Genomic DNA, 19,427 nt, shown 5'->3' with positions numbered 1-19,427 from the left:
CTGTGGACAGCTGTGACAGATCAGTCCAGTGAAGTAAGCATCCATATTTTTAAAACAGTATCACTTGAGTTATGAGGCAATAAGTAATACTAATCTTTTGTGAGCTTTTGGGGACCCTTATTTGGAGGTATGGGCAAAGAACTCATCAAGCATTTAGCCCATCCTCTCAAAAGAGGATTGCGTTGTTGTTGTTTCTCATTTGTTTGTTTTTGTTTTTAAAGGAAAAACTAAGACAAATAGAAATAAGTTCAAAATACCAGTAAATAAATGAGGTTAATTATTATGCAAAGAATGGTATGCTAGGAAGATGAAAGGAATTTATCTTGTCATTTCTAAAAATTCAGCATAAGTGTGAATTTCCTGACACCAGGTCTGCTGCTCCTATCAGGTAGTAAAGAAATGGAGCAGCACGTATACACTTGCACTCATACACTCAACAGTTAATAATAAAGTGATTGTCCCCCTCAGCTCTGCTCTCATGAGGCCCCCATTGCAATAAGGTTGTGGACCTCTTAGAGCGAATCTGGAGGAGGGCTACAAAGATAATCAGAGGGCTGGAGCACCTCTCCTATGATGAAATACCGAGAGAGCTGGCGATGTTCAGCCTGGAGAAGAGAAGGCTCTGGGAAGACCTCATTGAGGCCTTCCAATACTTAAAGGGGTCTTATAAAAAGGATGGAGAAGAACTCTTTACTTGGGTAGATAATGATAGGACAAGGGGGAATAGTATTAAACTAAAAGAGAATAGATTCAGTTTAGACATTGGGAGTAAACTCTTCACTGTAAGGGGAGTGAAGCACTGGAACAGGTTGCCAAAAGAAGCTGTGGATGCCCCATCCCTGGCATGTTCAAGGCCAGGCTGGATGGGGCATTGGCCAGCCTGATCTGGTGAGTGGCATCCCTGTTTATGGCAGGGGAGTTGGAGTTGGATGATCTTTAAGGTCACTTCCAACCCAAGCCATTCTATGATTCTATGTTTAGATGTGTATTAATTGCTGTTTCACTTACTTTACAACTTGACAGAAAACATAGGACTGAACTGCACAGGGCAGAGCAGAACTGTAACTCAGGCTGAATTTTTCAAGAAGTCTGGAAAACTATCAAAGGTCATTTATGACTTAAAGAACACTTGTTTTTTATGGATGGCACTGAAAGTCAGTAGAATGGCTTTTTTTTTTTTTTTTAAAGTAATCACATAGTATTCAAAGATCATGTATAATCAGTCTACAGTATAACAAGATTTGGGGAAAAAATTGCAAACTGTAAAAGAGGAAAGGAAAATCTAGATTGTATTTTTAATGTCTGAAGATAATGTTAATTAAGGTAAAATCTACTTCATGAGGTTCTCTCAGTGTACACCAACAAGCATGGAAAGATTCTTAATTTATTTCTTATTACAACTTAGTGCAAAGGTAAATAGACTATCCATTAGGTTTAAAATTGCATTTCACCAATTCCATTGGATATCCAAGACCTTATCATCACAATATTGGTTAAAGAATGGCAGTAGTAAATGTCATGTCTGTCAAGCTGTACTGTTCTGAGCCAATCCATGTTAGATTTACTTTGTGTAAATGTCAGTGGTATCGAGAGCTCCTAAAAAAAAGCAGATTTTTCTCTACAGAGAAGCATTTAACAATAAATTGTCTGGTTGGTACAACAGCAGCAAGCTAATGACTAGGTCTCACTTCTTGTGATCACAGAATCACAGAATTGTCTAGGTTGGAAGAGACCTCAAGATCATTGAGTCCAACCTCTGACCTAACACTAACAAGTCCTCCACTAAACCATATCACTAAGTTCAACATCTAAACGTCTTTTAAAGACCTCCAGGGATGGTGACTCCACCACTTCCCTGGGCAGCCCATTCCAATGCCACACAACCCTCTCAGTAAAGAAGTTCTTCTTAATATCCAACCTAAAACACCCCTGGCACAACTTTAGCCCATTCCCTCTCGTCCTGTCACCAGGCACGTGGGAGAATAGACCAACCCCCACCTCTCTACAGCCTCCTTTAATGTACTTACAGAGAGCGATAAGGTCACCCCTGAGCCTCCTTTTCTCCAGGCTGAACAAACCCAGCTCCCTCAGCCACTCCTCATAGGACTTGTCCTCCAGACTCCTCACCAGCTTCGTTGCCCTTCTCTGGACTCTTTAATGCATATAATTCCACGGAGTAAGTGCAAGGTATATACAAGCTAATCTCTCATCCCACTGTAAAGCCTGTCTTGGGCAAATGCAGAAACTAACCAGCCATGCAGCATTACTTGGAACTGAAATGAAGTCAGAGAGCTAAACTGAAGCTCAGAAATGTCCTCCCAGTGAGACCATGCAGGTCTTCCCTCCTCAAATGATCCAGCTCTCCAAACAAGATTCACAGACAGTTACATTTATTACTTGTTCCAACACAGCTGATGCATTCTCCTGTCATAGCCCAGTGGTGATTTTCACATGCAAGATATGTAGAAAGCTGATAACTGGTCCCTATTTCTTATCTCATCTGTAAGTGTCCTTGGGTTTATCAGACTCAGTCATTTTTCAGAATCACCTCTACTCCTCATCCGTACATATTTTTCAGTCTGCATTTCCAGACCCTCCACACAAGCTCAGCAGCTGAATGGAAACCTCCTCTAGTTTTTGACTTTTTTCACCATTGCACCTAGATCAGGTGCAATGGTGAAAAATATCTATCCAGCACTGATGATAAGTGATGGAGTGAGTATAAGTACAGCCATTTAAAGTTAAGGAAAGCTCCAGAAAGCAGAAATTATTCACCATAGTCACAGACTACTTAATGCACTTTTTGGAGGAACTGTCCTTTTCCAGTTAAGTAACACACAGAAAAAAATCAAAATTAGTACTTAGTCACTAACCTTTGAAACTCTCATTCTAGATACAGTGTTCATGTACTGATTTCTACACAGGTTGGCTTTACCTATTAATGCATTTTTAAAAGATTTTTTTTTTCCCCATTTCATCCTCAGTGTCTTAGCTCCTGTGAGGTAAAAGAAATAACTGCAAAAAGATTGAGAAAGTGGCACACGCAAAAAAAAAAAAATGAACACAGAGACCTTAAGGTCTCAAACAGCTCTTTATGGCTTAAGCCATATTAGCATCTCCCATACTGTCAGCCACCTCACTCAGCAGGTATTTACAAAGAATCTGCACAAAGAGAAAATGCCCAGCACTCACGTAGGTCTAACTTCCTTCTAAATTACACTGATACCAAAGGAACCAAATTAGTCTTTTATAAGGTTAGGATGTGCCAGGCTGAATTCACCCACCTGCTCTACAAACTGTGAAGCTTTGTCCCTCAGCCCTGGGTTCTTTTAAAGAACATGGAGCCTCTTAGTGCTACCACAGTAGGAACAAACTGCAGGTAACACAGCAGCAGAGCTGTCAGAGGCTGGGTAGTAGAGCTAATGCATTAACTCTCTCCTTTCTTTTGAGAAAGCATTCAGCTGCAGACTGCACTTCTAGGATTGGCACGTTAGTTTCCATTGCTTCCATCTCCCAGGCACTCAAAGGACTAGAAAAGGCATGTTGCTCTCAAAAGGCCTTTTTCTAGTCCCCCTATCCCCTTCCCTCTGTCTCCTCTGCTTTGTGACTGTGTTCTTTGAGGAAGAGAAGATCTAACATCTTTGGGGTTTAGAGGAATACGTGCTTTGAGGAAAAGACAACTCACACTTCTGGGGTTTAGGAGTCACAACAAAAGGTCCTCTTTCAGGTTATTAGAGCTTCTTCCATCTAAGCGCTTGCTTGGAAGGCTTCTTGTTAGTGCTGTCTAGCAGATAACAGTGAAGGAGAGCAGGAATTTCATTCAGAGCTCAAACAGCAGTTCTGTGCTTTTTCTGGAAATATGAGCAGGGTGTAAAAAGTGAAAACAAAGACAACTTGGGCAGGCTTAAAATAGCTACTGTTTCCTGCCATTATGGGGAAAAGTACCATATAATTGACATACTCTGCTAAGTAGCCTGTCATCTTATGAAACTTTAGAATGGAAATCACTCTTTGCTCTAGAAGTGCTTCTTCCATCTTCACTTTTGTGAGAAAACCAAATACAGCATTTTGTAATCAGAGCAGTGCTCCAATTCTGACATGAACGAGTCTGGAATCTCTTTACACTTTATGGTTACAGTGGTGAAGGATTTAATCATCCTGTCTAGCAGGGAAGTGAGTGCTGCCTCATGAAACCCTTCCCACTTTCTTGACTGCTGTATGCACACAGACATGTTGTACTTCAATAAGGCCGTATCACACAAACTGTTCTGGATGTTGTTTGAGCAGATGAATAGAATTTCTACTGCCAGCTGTTCAAGATCACCTTAATCAAAACCACATATTAAAAAGTAGGATTCCATATAGACCTGGACCTCCCATACCCCTTCTAAGCACTTGCTGTAATTCTGTATATAGATTATAAATCCTTGTGACAACCTTTATGTGCCTCGGTCCTGACCACAATAACTTGGAAAAGGGAATAATATCCTTACCCCAGACAGCCATTTTAAACTATTCTGCAATACCCTGCTTCCTCTTCAAAGAGCACAGCATTTATTTTCACCAGTACAACTTGCAATCAGATGAAAACTTTACATAGAAAATGAAGTTGATGTTTTACCCACAGTGACATATTTATCAATATTTTTTTCCTGCATGGTGATGAACATGGATGTCTACAAGTTGAATCAACACCCAGTTGGACAGAATTCTTACTTCTAGAAGATATTTCCTTATTATACTCTAAGAGAACTGATAAATCTGTAGCTATATTTTCTGTATGCTAATAGATCACCTGCTACATACATCTACCTCTTCAAGAAACAAGCTTCAACAGGCAAAACTTAAATATAATGGAATTTATACTGTAAAGTTTACAGCATTTCATTTTACATCGTATATGTCTTATACATCACGTATTTAACATGGGAACCTAGATAGATCATCTTCACATGGTCTTAGCCTTTACAGCAAATTCCTCTACTGTTGCAGTTTTACAACTGCTTTCGTAAAGTTTGCTAACCTGCTTCTCTAAGACTTCCCACAAAGATTTCCTCATAGAGGATTCAAGGATGATGTACAGAAATTACTTCCACTGCAGCTTGAAAATATATTTTCGATAATGTACCTACTGATTATCAGAAAGAGATGAAGGATTCAACCTAATGTCATTGTGAACCTGTTGACATAACACATGAAGGGGTATGCTTACCCTTTCTTTCTTATAAGACTTTTCTTTTAGGGAGAAAAACATACTGTAATTATTTGCAGATAGAGAAAGACAGGTTACAGTGCAGTAATATTACAAATGTGTGAAAAGGCAAAATTTAAGAGCTCAGAAACCAGGAATGAAGGGTAGAGGTTTTGTTTGCTTCTTTGTTTGTCTGAAAGAAAGGAATTCACCTTAAAGAGTTATGTTTCAGTGGCAGAACACAGTACAAAACTCTAAAGGCCCTGAGTAACTGACTAAGCTTAAAAAGTGTGAAGGCAGTAAAGGGTTTCAGTGAAAGGATTTCACTTTATGCAAAGGCATGTCTGATAGATGTCTAAATGTAATTATTTAAAATTTCAGTTCCCAAAAGATTCTAAATATCTATAATTTCTATGTGGAAGGTGAGAGTCAGAAGTTACAAATACAGATGGGAAGCCTAGAAACTTTTAAAATAATATCAGGAATTAGAGAAATTAAAATTACATGTGCTCTTTCCTCCAGTTACATGGTGCTGCCCTGCATTTCTTCATCATTAACTTCAACAAACTTCAAAATTAATTTTCTATTATTTGTTGCATTTTTTGCCACATAGCTCAGTAATTTTTTACAGGGACCATCACTTTGTATAAGAATTTGTTTCCTCTCTCAATGTGACATGCTATAGTGCTAGCGAAACTCCTCTCCAAATGCGGATAATTTATTTTTGCCCATGTTGTCACATCCATCTATGTTAGCTACTGAGAGACTTTTTAATATTTTGTCTTTAATAACACAATTTCCAGTGATTTCCAAAAACTTAGACTGAAACCTATTTCTGTTTAGATTCTGTTTAACTGATATGGCATATGATTTCACAGAAAGAATAAATACATTGCCAGCTAGTTTGACTTTTGAAAACTGTTTATAAAAATATGAATTTATATATAAAATAATTTTCTTTTTTTATTTTGCTCTAAAAAGAATTTCAAATACTTTATTGTTTTTTATTCTTATAAGCTATGAACACTCACCAATTTCTCAGGTAATTATGTATCAACACACAAGAACAATTACTATCTAAGTAATATTATTTTTCTTCTCAGTATTGCCATCCATGAAATTCAAATATCATGAGTCAGTCAGGACACCTGTCATTAGTTTTACATTTAGAACAACTAAATATCTTCACAAAAAATAACAATTTTATTTTTATCTGTCTTCTTCTGATAGTAATATATATTTTTATATATATATATATTTTTTTTTTTCTTCTAGTATTTTCTCCTATTACCTACAAAGGATGTCAAAACTTTTGCTAAATTTTTGATTTTCATCAAATCTTGAAACACTTTGTGATTGTTACTATTTACTCTGCATAGGCAATTAATAACATTCTTGGGTGATAAGAAAAAATAAGTAACACTATCAAAGGAAAGATCTGTGGTGGATGACACATGGGGATAAGCATCCAGTAGTTGGAGGTATTTAACTTGTTGTAGAATTAAAAGAAAAAAAAATGAATTGCATTCTAACATACAGATTATTATCTTATGGAAACAACCAGGGACAAAGTTAGTCCTTGGGAACAGAAAATTTGAGAGAAGAGGGGACTGGAATAATTTTTGGTTCAGCTGACTGTAAGCACCTAGCAGTTTAGGAATCCTTCCTCAGGTCTTTCTTTTATCCAGTGGATTATCTCTGGTACAGATTGGTCACAATCAGGGGAAGAAAGAATGAGTATGCTCTTGAAAAAAAAAATAAATTTAAAATAAAATAAAAGGCATCCCCGATCGGTCGTCTGTAAAAAGGACAATTGAACCAGTCTGACTCAGCCAGCTCTGGGCTCTGCAAGTCCACTTATCACTACTTGCACCTTGTCCAAGATCCAGATCTATGATTACACAGGCTCAGAAGTCTTGCTTTAATAATTTGTGCTTACCGGTGCTCTGCAAAGGTTCTACAGAAATAACTGCAACTGTTAAAAGACTGCATTTGTTTCTACACATTGCTACTGTAGATTTAAAGCTATCAAGCATCAACATGCATTATAACAGACAAAAACTTGCTATAAAAACAATACTTATTCTGCAGTGACACTGCAAGTACCTTATTTACTTTAAGCAGAAAAACATTCAAACAACCCCCATAGACATCTCAGAACCTAATGTTATTTTCAAATTTTGTCATGGATTTATACTGCTCAACAGGAGAGGGAGGCTCTCAGGATGGAAACACTTCAACTCAGTGGCAATGAAGGCCCACTTCTGACCCTTGTCCACTTAAGGAGACAAAAGCTTGTAACATTTTGTCTTTGCTCATAGTTGAGATCCATCTTAAAAAAATTTAAGTTTTCTGACCCACTGACAGAAACTAAAACAGTTAAATCACTTCTTATTTCCAGCATAAAGAGCTCTTTAGTGTTTGTTTCCTCTCCTCTCTCTCTATATATATTTTACAGCTCAATAACAACCTTATAACAATTTTATCAATAACAATCCTACAACATCAAGCTCCTTCATTCTACCTTTATAAACTGCTGCTCCATATAATATGCTTTCTGATCACTTAGTCATAAATATATACCATTCCAAAGTAATCCTTTCTTGACTACAGCTGACAAAAATTCTAGGGTATTCAAGATAAGGTGGCACAAATATTTCCCTCAGATTTTTTTATTTTATTAGCAGCATTACACTGACAGCTCATAGTGTAATCAAGTCAGCAGTCTTCCCATCCGTTATCACTGACAGTCTTTACACCTTGCATACGTGACCTTTATTACCTTTACGTACATGTTATTTCATAGTATTTCTCCAATCGAGAAAGGTCATGAAGGTCTCTCTACACAAGTCTGATCATTGTCTGCTCTGACTACATGTCCCAGATTTGACATTTTGTTTCAGTTCAAGGACACAACTTGTCCTGAGAAAGCTTTACACTGGACAGCTTCCTTCTACCTGTAAAATATATTCAATTTCAAACAATAATGTACCCCATTTGTAAAATACACCATATCTACATTTTGATACTTTTCAAGTCCTGAGGCATTTCTTTGTTCATGAATTCTTTCTTCTACTACATCACAATAGAGATGAAAACATCAGCTGTTATTTTTCATTGCTATTTTTTCTTTCATTTCCCTCTCTCTTGAAAACAAATAAGATTAAACAAAAGGCTTCAATTAGTTTTTAATTATTCACCATTTATTAAAATTTGGATTTATTCCATACATTAACAACTAAAACACGGCACTTCATTGGAAGAGTTTCTTAAAATCTAGGCTCTGTAAATATGCTGCAAGTATATTGGAAAGGTAATATATTCAGACCCCGATTAAGGCTCACAATGCTCACCAAATTATTAAGGAGATAAAACTGCTAAAATTAGAATTACTTAGGGATCTTTAAAAGAAATTCTTTGCATAATTTCTGTGCATGTTAAACAAAAATACACCATAATAAATGTTTTGATGATACACATTTAAAAATGTTTGCTTTGGTAGGACTTTTTTTTTTTTTGCCTAATTGATAAAGTCTTCAGAAACTAAACCCAGGTAAGTTTGTTTTGCCCAAAGAATATTGTAAAAATGGTTGGGCCAGAAATTTCAAAAAGGTAAAAATCAGTTTTCTCTTTAGGAGTAGTTAGTTGACAAAACATCAGAGGATTCCTTAAAAAATATAAACTGCTGCAGACAATGTAAGAACTTACTTAAATAGGTATGTTTGTTGTTTTTGTTTGTTCATTTTTTTTTAAAGCAGCATTAACAAAAGAATGTCAGTGCAAAATTACCTTCCTTTTAATTTAAGGAAACTTCTTACATTTAATCAAAACAAGATATGGCCTTTTTTTAAAGGAATAAATACAAAGAGTATCTTTGTATAGATTTCCTTGCAATTCTAATCACTTAATTTCTTAAGGTTATATACTGTGTTCTGTACTTTTAGGAAAGAACTTTCTTCAGTACCTATTTCTAACAAACTTGACAAGGTAGCCAACATTCCATTGTTTATCTGAACAGAACACACATCTACAGGAAAAGACAGAAATGGGGAACAAAGCATTTGCCAGCAATAAGTCCAAAAGACCTCCAGCAACATGGCATAAAAACGGGGCAAACATTTTAGCAATCAGCAGAATCAGAAATTTTCTTTGTGATTAATAAAAGGAAGACTTAAAAAGGTGATTATCTACCAGGCAAAATATCAAACATAACAAACACAACTAGCAGCCTTCCAAATATGAGCCCTTCCTCCAACAGGACAATTCACTAGAATTAACTTGACCCTGAATAACAAACATGGCCAGAAAAGGATCCTCTATTTTTAAATCTTTGACAACTGATAGTATGCTATGAGAATAAACCTACTGAAGTATGTAGTGTTACCAAGTGGTGTTACTTACCATGTTTTGTTACAGTTTAAAAGCAACTGTGGACACAGCTATATTTACGTGTATATATACACACAAAAACATACACCCTACCTTAAAAAAAATATAATAAAGAAAAGAGCAGTGCTAGTGAGCAGAGAGACAACTTCACAGTGCAGTAGCAGACAGAACCTACCTGACAGAGTACATGCCTTTTCCACATTCATTTCTAAATATAATCTTAGCTCATTTATTGCACAAAAGAAAGGGATGAGTTTTTAATTTAAGTAAGTATTTTTATTTGAATATTCAAGTGTAACCCAGTCATGTAACCTAGACTGGAAATTAAAGAAAAGATGGCAACCATTATTTTTTAGAGCTGTTTGTGAATGTATTGGGACTCCAGGCATCATAGACTTTTTCTGAAAAGGTTATATCATTCTTCAGAGAAAAAAAAAAAAATGTAATTCCTTTTATTTCTTTCTATATCACTATTCTAAAGCAGGTCTGAAGTGAGAAACCACCCGGGGTTTCAGAACTCCAGTGGAGACATCTTCCAGTTAATCTGACCTCTTTTCCAACAGCAATAACTCAAAAAAATTTAAGAGTTCAGACATGCCCTTGATTTGTTTTAAAGGGTACATTCTGCTTTTGAAAACAACATCAGTTCAGATAATTCCTAAAGCTTTTTGCAATAGCAGCATAAATAAATAAATAAATAAATAGATAACAGTAATTTTATATTTATAGTATTAACTCTTACACTTCCCTGGCTATTTTAGGAGTCTTATTTTAATTACATTAGATGTGTGAAATCAAGGTTGCCTGACTGACAGAATCTAAAGGTCTGCGAATTTTTAATAGTTTGAAAAAGCAGATACTCTTACCTGTGATACCAAACAGACTCTCAGAGGTTTTTAGTTGGTTATGTCTTTCTTTGGGGTAAGGGTGTTGTGGGGGGAGGAAGGGAATATAAAGACCCTATCTCTCCTTCAAATCCAGCTCATATTTTTTACAGTCTCACATACTTTTACCATAAGTGACTTTTCAGAGGGTTTTGTTAATCTTCTGTAAGTAGGGCACTGGGACACAGCTCTTGCTATACCTGTATATGATACATACATCATATATCTTTCTAACCATACCCATACAGGACAAGGGAGTCTTAATACTATAATATGACTGTTGAAACTAAAGATCATAAAATGATTCACTACATTTCTTTGGTGCTTTCAACTTGCTGTTAACAGCAGCTTTTAATGTAAATATGTGCCTCTTGATAAAAACTCATCCTGGTGTTTGTTTATACAGAAAGGAAATTTCCATTGCATAGACACCATCCAAAACATACAAAAAAAAAAAAAAACAAACAATGAAATTCAGCATGAAAGATTAACTAACCATCTCGACAGACTTTTAGTTTTCACTGGGCTAAGCAGTACCATTATTAAGGACAGACGGAAACTGAAAAGGGACAGCAATTCATCTAATATGCTGGCACCAAATGAGTCTACCCAGACTCCAGAGTAAGATTCCAGAAACACAGAGCTTCTGGAGACCAGCTAGTCCAATCCCCCTTCTTAAAGCAGAATGAACTAGAGTAGTTTCCTCAGGACATCATCCAGTTGGTTTAGAACGTCTCTGAATATGGAGAGGCCACAACCCCACTGAGCAACCTGCTACAGTGTTTGACCAATCTCACTGTGAAAAAGACTGTGCTTACATTGAATTTTGTGTGTTTCAGTTTGTCTATTACTTCTTGACCATTTAGTAGGCATCACTGGAAGACGACTGTGTCTCTCTCTTCTTTAGTCCCTTCCTTCAGTTATTTAGATACACATTTTATATGCATACAGGAAATCTAACACCCCCTTTCCCGTGCCCAAAGCCACTTCTCTTGACCAAGCAGTGCAACCTCTCTCTCTCCCCATCTCTCCATTTACACCAGATTCTCCAAGCCCTTAATAGCATTTGTGGCCCTTTGCTGGACACATCCTAGTGTGTTTATGTCTGTCTTGTACTGGGAAGGTAAGAACTGGACACAGCTCTCCAGAGCTGTCTTACTAGGCCTTCACAGCAGGGAAAGATCACCTCCGACAACCTGCTGTGGTTGCCTAATGTAGCCCTGGATGCTGTTGACCTTCTCTACCATGAGGGTGTATTGTCAGTTTGTGCTTGACTTTTATTCACCAAGACTCCCAGGATCTTGCTATATTGTGTAAGATTATTTCAGCTACTATGTTGTGTAAAATTATTTTAGCTACTACTTAATCTTACTGTTTTGTAAGATTACTTTAGCTACTGATAACTGCTGAAATCTCATTTTTACCAAAGCACAGCAGAAAGATTTCTCAGGCAAAATTTTATAAGACCTTGCTGTTGTCTCTAATCAAAAGGTAGCAAACAAATAAAAGCTGCCATAGAAATACATCTTTCTTCCTATATATATAAAGATGAAACCTCTCCTGCTTCAAGACAAATCTTCAGAAATTGAATTGATTGTTTCTTTTACTGACTTAAAGTACTCGAATGACAAATATACATAAGCAAACCTTTTCAACATCAAGTACAGAGGACAGGCATTTGCACCATTTACAAACTACTAAATTTTCTTTCTCTGGAGAGAAAAAAAAAAAAAACAGAGCTGGTAACACAGACGATCTGAACTTTTATATCCTTAGTGTTCTTAGCTTTATTCTGTTACTTGCTGTACTTTTTTTTCAAATTGGTGCATGTGTTTAAACTCTAATCTAGCCACTAAATGTGTTCATTTAAGAAGTCTCAGATGGGTAAAAAGAAACTTGTAATGGACATTGATAGTCAGCCAATTAACATAAACCATAAACAAAAGCAATGCAGGGATAAACCTGTTAGTGAATAAATAAAACAAACATTGTTTGTCCTAAGGATCAGTACCACATCACACGACAAAAGAGGGAGAGGCTTAAATAATTGCCTGGAATCAAATATAGTTCATGCTATTTTAATTTTGTAGTCTAAAGACAAGTTCAAAAATACTTCAGGACTGATGTGTTCAAATGACAGAAAGTGTCCAAAAGAAATGACAGTCCTCTGCAAGATTTTACCCATCACAGGAAATGGCAGTATACATTGTGCATTAATTGCTTAGTAAAAAGCTCTGTCTGAATGTCTGAAAACTGAAACACTCTTATCCAGCTATATATTAGTGAGTGCTAATAAGTACAACTACTGCATATTTGGCAAATTATTTGTATTTGGGTCAAATTTGTATTCAGTGTTGCTGTTTTTTCAAAATCCATCAACATTGTCAAACACTGGAAATCATAGTAACAACCAGAAATGCACACAAAACCAAAGCAATAATTAAAGTTGCAGTGACTCCCAATCTGCTTTAGACAGCTTCCTATGCAGTTCTGACTTTATTTGCTCTTAGTCTGGAGCATTTTTAATGTTCCCTGCTGGAAATCATTTATCAGTTTAATGAACACATTCAAGGAAGGCTAACCATAGGGGTGGAGGAGGGATGATATGATTCCTTTGTTACTCACACAGTATAACTACCCATCTTTCAGTAAATCTGACAGACTCCAAACATTAAATTAACTGAAATGAAAACCTCATTTTGAACTGTGCTTTCCCATACATATCAAACAGCCTGTGAAATGCCTGTAGATTTTATACCCAAATCCATTGAACACACTGGAAAAAAAAAAAAAAAAAAAAAAAAGTATAGAAAATTCATGGTTGAATATGTGTTCACAGAAACCTTCCATACTTTGTTAACTTCATAGCTGAATTGATCCATGGGGTGTGAAGCAAAGCACCGAGCATACTAAATAACACAGCATGGCATAAATGGAAATGGAATGGCAAACCAAGTGAAATATGAATATTCAAAAGAACCTTACCATGTAAACTCTACATATCGAGCTCTCAGTATACAAGTAAGCACACTGGTGTAGGCCAATCAGCAAAGATTCCTCATCGGAAATTTGTAGGTATTTAAAGGAATGATGTTTTAGAGCAATGGAGAAATGTAATCATTTACTTGATGAAACTGCATTTTGTAAGCAGTTGTATAAATGTCTGTCAGTCAGGAACACACATGCTGTATCATTAAACATTCAAATATTGCAGTTCTGTAATGCATAGCATGCTAACAGGCTTCAGAATCAAACAGACAAGCTTAATTTGCTCTCTCTTGATAAAGCACTATACACAACTATCTAAAAGTCAGTAGAAGGAGGTTAATGGCAGTGAACTAGAATAAAACTAAATGTCACTACATCTTACTTTTCTGTAAAACCTTCTAAGTAGATAAGACATGTTCAGAAAGCTGTAAAATGTGCCCTTTGCTTACAAGAAAAAAGGTCAGTTCTGTGCTAACAAATTGTAATAGGTTAGTCATAAATGATCATATCAGCAGCTGAAATATGGTACCCTACACATAATTTAAATATTGTTACAACTACTTGAGCCAGAAGAAGCCTGAATTGCACAGTTCAAACTCCTGCACACATTAAAATAATGCAATTCGTGGAAATATGAACACAATACCAGGAACAAAGAAAAATTACAAATTTCATTGCAGTGAAACATGTCTAAATAACCAACTGTGCAGTTGCCTTTGGCATCAAAGACCAACACAAGCAATGCTTTAATGTTCTGTGTGGTGATTCTCAGCTGCTCTAAGAAACCAGCTTCACAGACCAATTCCACTGGTTTTCAAGGTAATGAGCAAGCAGAGGTTCTGCAGCTCCTGGCATGCATCACCCCATGAGAGCTTAAGTGCTTCACAATACTCCTGGAACATATTTTATGCAGAAGAGCATAGAACATTCAGCAGGAGGCTTGAGGGAGCACTTCTCCCTAAATTAAAATAAAAATAAATTAAAAAAAAAGCAAGAGAGTCAATATTAGGTTGAAAAAATCCAATGTCACAAACGTAACATTGGAATAGTTCTATTCTGATTAAGGAAAATAGTTCCTATTGTAAGACCACATGAGGTTTTTTGCTATGCATCTGTTATTTCTGTGATCCGAAGTGTTATTCAAAAAGAGCTTTTATGGAGTTATGGGTTCTTAATAACAGCTTATTCTGAGAGGGTTCAAGTTATGGGGAGAGGTTAGGCATTGCTATCAAAATTAAGACTTGAACCCACACTGGCTGAGAGGTGCCAATGTTTATAAAGAGTTTAGCACATTCTTAGGGATATTTCATCACAATTTCTTACAGTGGTTCAGCACACAATGTAGTCAATAGTAAAAGGATAATTATCAATAATATTTTAATTCACAATTACTAATGAGACAGATTGGTAAGGTTATGTTGTTTTTTTTCTTTGAATATTTCATTGAGTCATGTATTTCAAAGCTGACTGAGCACTTTAAAGATAAAATGCGTACATGGAATACTAATAGTGCTGAAGCAAGAACGCATTCAGCTCTAATACACTTATATTCGGTACAGTAAAATTTACTCAAGCTAATACTTCACAAAATGCAAAAAAAGAATATGATTAGTAAACACATATGCTATTACTATCAAAACAGGTCTCCTCTCCATTCTGGAACACTTAGCTCTGAAACACCCTTTTGAAATGGCATTTCTAGCAAAGCTATTACAGTGCCAAGTCTGTTAGAGTAGCTGCTCAACCTGCGTGGCGGACTGTGCTAATACCTATCACTCCCAAGTGTAACAAGCCATTTATCTACTAATGACTTAGAAAAGACAATACAAAAGGTCTAAAGTGGTTACAGTTCTTGTGCCCTTTTTGAAAACTTCTATACATTTTAAATCAAAGCCCACTTGGATTAAACAGAATATATTGGTTTTACCTTAACATTTACATAACAAAGATAAAGGAGGATCTTTTATAATGTTAATTTGATTCAAACTGAATGATATGTTTCACAAATCACAAGAAATATAGTTCTTACAAAAAAGTATAAATGGTCATCAAGTTAGAAAATGAAAGAACAAAGTCATTGCAATTTTCTGTTTCACTTCTAAAGTTATTAAAGGAGATAAAGAAACAATACTTAGGAAATGTCTGCTGATATTTCAGACCACTTCTTAATTTTTATGTTTAGCTATACAAATGGAGAAAGACCACGTTGCAGTGAGACCGATCAAATGCTCAATTTCTCTTTAGCTAAACTAGATTCTGAATGACTCTCAGATTTTAAGTACTTGCTCAAAGTATCCTAGTGTTAAATCTTCTTTTATTTCTTAAGGTTCATCTCCCCTAAGCTGTATGTCTCTTCTTTATCCTCTCTTCCCAATCCAATAATTTAGTTTTCACACAGATATCACATAAAAAGAGCCCTGCTCCTAATAAATATATTTTTAATGATACTCACTTAAATTTTTGTTTTTAAGGAGATGTTTACTATTCAACCTGTAATTTTTTAGTATATTGACTTCCCCAACACCTTTCCCAACAGTTCACAAGTAAATAAATGGAGTCTTTCATACCAAATCCAACTTACTTGACAAAATATTCTGCAAATACCTTTTGTTTTATCAAAGTAGTTTCACTAATGCCACAGTGAATACAAATCAGAACTACTAGCCAGCAAAGTATGATTTCATCCCTTCTAGAATAAAAGAAAGATTTCTTTCATTTCCCAAATCCAATAATAAGCCAGGGCAACTGTCAAATGAGCACAGGATATTTATTTATTTATTTTCCACATACATTGACTTACTTATTACTGCAAATAAATGATGCAACACGCTGGGGAGGGAAATGCTCTAAAAAAAAAAACCTCTGGACCTTGGATGAAGAAGTCCAGATAACCTCTCAACCTTCACCTAATGCATGATACTAAAATCAAAAGCATTTACAGGAACCTTTCTACTACATTCCCATTCCAGCACACCCTATACAGGCTATTATGAAGACTTCCTTCACAATGCAACTATTCACTATGATATTTGTAGTCTTCCCAATCATGCTACATCCTTTATTAAAGGGGATTTAAATATGTTAACACTGGTGAGAATGTATGATCTATACTCTCATTTTTCTCCACAGCAGTTCATTTTAGATACACAGAATTTAATCATTTGTCCATAGGGGTTTTATTTATTTAGTTTGTGCTGCTTCATATCATAGAATCACAGAATCATAGAATATCCTGAGTTGAAAGAGACCCATAAAGATCATCGAGTCCAACTACTGGCACCACACAGGTCTACGCAAAAATTCAGACCATATGACTAAGAGCACAGTCCAAATGCTTCTTAAACTCTGACAGGCTTGGTGCTGTGACTACATCCCTAGGGCACCTGTTCCAGTGCATGACAATCCTCTCAGTGAAGAACTTTTTTCTTATACCTAGCTTGAACCTCCACTGTTGCAGCTTGACCCCATTCCCTTGGGTCCTATCACTGGTCACTAAAGAGAATAGATTGGCTTCTGTGCCTCCACTCCCTCTCGTGAGGAAGCTGTAGACCACAATGAGGTCTCCCCTCAGCCTTCTCTTTTCCAGGTTGAACAGGCCAAGGGACATCAGCAGCTACATACATCTTCCCCTCTAGACCCTTCACCATCTTAGTAGCCCTTCTCTGGACACTCTCCAATAGTTTTACATTCTGTTTGTACTCTGGTGCCCAGCACTGCACACAGTACTTGAAGTGAGGCTGCACCAGCATGGGGTAGAGCAGGAAAATCATTTCCCTTGATCGACTAGCAATACTGTGCCTGATGCACCCCAGGATATGGTTGGCCCTCCCGGCTGCCGGGGCAAACTGCTGGCTCACATTCAGCTTGCTATCAACCAAAACCCCCAGATCCCTCTCTGCAGGGCTGCTCTACAGCATCTTGTTGCCCAGTCTGTATGTATAGCTGGGGTTGCTACTTCCCAGGTGCAAGATCCAGCACTTGCTATTGTTAAAATTAATGCAGTTGCTTATTGCCCAGTTCTCCAGTCTGTCCAGATCTCTCTGCAAGGCCTTTCTACCCTCAGTGGAGTCAACAACTCCTCCCAGTTTAGTATCATCAGCAAATTTTCTCAAAACACCTTCTAGTCCTACATCCAAATTGTTTATGAAAACATTGAAAAGAATTAACCCTAAAATGGAGCCCTGGTGGATCCCCTGGTGACTGGATGCCAGCCTGATGTGGCCCCACTTACCACAACCCATTGAGCCCTACCCATCAGCCAATCAACAGCCTACCCAACTCACCCATCATATGATGTTTTTGTCGAACTATATACTGCTGGACTTTTTGTCCAGTAGGATCCTATGGGAAACTGTGTCAAAAGATTTACTGAAATCCAAAAAGATTACATCAGCTGGCTTCCTTTGATTGAAGACATGAGTAATTTGATCATAAAAGGAAATCAAATTTGTTAAACAGGACCTATCCTTCATGAACCCATGTTGTCTGGGACCAATGACTGCATTGTCCCCCAGGTGCACTACAGTAACTCACAGAATAATCTCCATAATTTTACCAGGCACTGAAGTGAGATTGACAGGACTGTAGTTACCAGGGTCTTTCTTCTTGCCTTTCTTGAAAATTGGCACAACATTTGTCAGCTTCCAGTCAACTGGGACCTCTCCAGATTCCCAAGACTGTTGAAAAATAATTGAGAGGTCCTGCGATGATGTCAGTCAGCTCTCTGAGCTCTCTGATGAATCCCATCCAGACCCATGGACTTGTATGGATCCAAACTGAATATGAACCATCCAAATGGATATGTTGCCATATTTAGAAAACACCATTTCCTCTTATTTTGACAAAATGTTTTACAAACAGGTTTCACAAGTCAGTGATGGTGTGAATAGCATAACATTGCAAAGATGTGCTTCAAGTATTTAGATTTATTATTGTGACAAAAGAGAGACAAGTGAGTTATTCTAGAACTACACAAGCAAAGGGATTTTCTGGTTTTACCAGAAGAGTGGAAAAATACCACACAGGAAACAAAATAAAACTGGGCACAGGTCTCACTTCAACATTAGCAATCAAAAAGTACTTGTCTCATCAGTGCTGCTTGGAAGCTGAACGTACTCATTCCTTCACAGCTTCTGACAGCATTAATTGTGGGAAGGAAGTTTTCTATCAGATCTTTCAGAAACTACAATAGAGCAGCTGCAAAACTGGCATTTACTCCTACTTTATACCCACCCTTTTTGTGGATTGCATGGTTGTGGTTTTCAGTGTGTTCTTCACAATCTGTGTAATCCGCGACTGATAGTGGTATCAGTCCAGCTGTACTTGTTAATATCCATATGTAGGCAACATGAACTTACTTATTGTTGGAAATAAAGAAATAATCTCTTACAATTCAGTAACTGTCAGTTATGTTTTTCTACCACTTAAGCCTTCGGTTCAGTAAATGCCTGCAAAAGTGTAATAATTGTAGGGTGGCTGGGTTTTTGTTTGTTTGTTTTTTACACACTGATGCCAGAATGAGAAAATTTGATAATTAAATTGCACTTTTAAATCTGTCCACATCAATATTTCTTCACAATGAGATAAATGAAGTGTCTCTTGTCTATCTTCCACCTCCTAACAAACACAATTGAATTCACTAGGTCTACTGCTGAATTGCTGTGAAGCTAACAAAGCTATTTTTATCACAACACACTCAAGACTTTCTAATGGATTTTCTTGCCATAAGACACTTCATCATCTTTATAAATTTGTTTTCTGTAGACAAAATTTAATTTGTTGTAGACAGGATTAAAAGGTCATAAAAAAAATAATATAACAACAAAAAACACTGTAATTCAGTTTGCCCTTTAAAGTCATTTCAAAATACATGTATGATATAATATCTGCTTAATTATGTTAGAATTTGGTGTGACTGTATAGATTCACCAAGATAGGCCTGTGTAACAGGGTAAGCATCACTGATCAGCTTAAAA

This window comes from Anas acuta, chromosome 13 (assembly GCF_963932015.1).
Source record: "Anas acuta chromosome 13, bAnaAcu1.1, whole genome shotgun sequence".
In the NCBI taxonomy this organism is placed as follows: Eukaryota; Metazoa; Chordata; class Aves; order Anseriformes; family Anatidae; genus Anas; species Anas acuta.
The sequence above is the reverse complement of the archived record's forward strand: the minus strand, read 5'-3'. Positions refer to the sequence as shown.